Below are 923 nucleotides of genomic sequence, written 5' to 3'. Positions count from 1 at the left end.
TCAGGCCCGCCTCGGCCTCCCAAAGTGCTAGGATTACAGGCATGAGCCACTGCGCCTGGCATTTTTTTTTTTTTTTTTTTAATTAGCCGGGCATGGTGGCTCACACTTGGCAGTTGCAGCTACTCAGGAGGCTGAGATGGGAGGATCTCTTGAACCCAGGTGTTTGAGGCTGCAATAAGCTATAATTGCAGCACCGCACTCCAGCCTGGACCACATAGCGAGACTCTAGCTCTACAAAACAAAAACTTAGCTGGGCATGGTAGCTCACATCTGCAGTCCCAGCTACTCTGGAGGCTGAATTCAAATTAAAAATTTCCCATAAGTAAGGAAACAAACAAACAAACAAACAAACAAACAAAAAGATCCTTAATTCACTCATCTCAAGATCACATCTGCAATGTCCATTTTTGGGACTTCATTCACAGGTTTTGGGGATTAGGATGTGGACATTTTTGTCCAGATCATTATTCTGTCTACCACAGGGAGCAATGGACAAAGTGAAGAAGCGTTGAGAAAGTGCTTTGGAACACTTGTCTGGACTGTATGTCAGGGAAGCAAATAGCTCAGGAGGTCTCTGATCCTAATTCAGGGTTCTGAGAACCTAAGAAGTCAAGCTTAGGAGGCTAAGGAGGGGACAGTTGCATCCGGAAACCCAGAGCCCTGTGGCATCCCAAGCCTTACACCAAGAGGCGTTTACTTCCCAGTGTCTTGAAGAGCTGTCAGGACCACAGCCTCCTGAAGCTGTGATTAAAGGTACACGGTGCCAGCACTTAGAATTTCCCGCCTCTGGTAGCTTACACTTCAATGTCTCCATCCTCAATGGACAAAGACTGGTCAGTGGGGATCCTGGCTAGGTACAGTGGCTCACACCTGTAATCCCAGCACTTTGGGAGGCCAAGGAGGGCAGATCACAAGGTCAGGAG

Source organism: Mandrillus leucophaeus, unplaced genomic scaffold (assembly GCF_000951045.1).
Source record: "Mandrillus leucophaeus isolate KB7577 unplaced genomic scaffold, Mleu.le_1.0 Scaffold29, whole genome shotgun sequence".
In the NCBI taxonomy this organism is placed as follows: Eukaryota; Metazoa; Chordata; class Mammalia; order Primates; family Cercopithecidae; genus Mandrillus; species Mandrillus leucophaeus.
The sequence above is the reverse complement of the archived record's forward strand: the minus strand, read 5'-3'. Positions refer to the sequence as shown.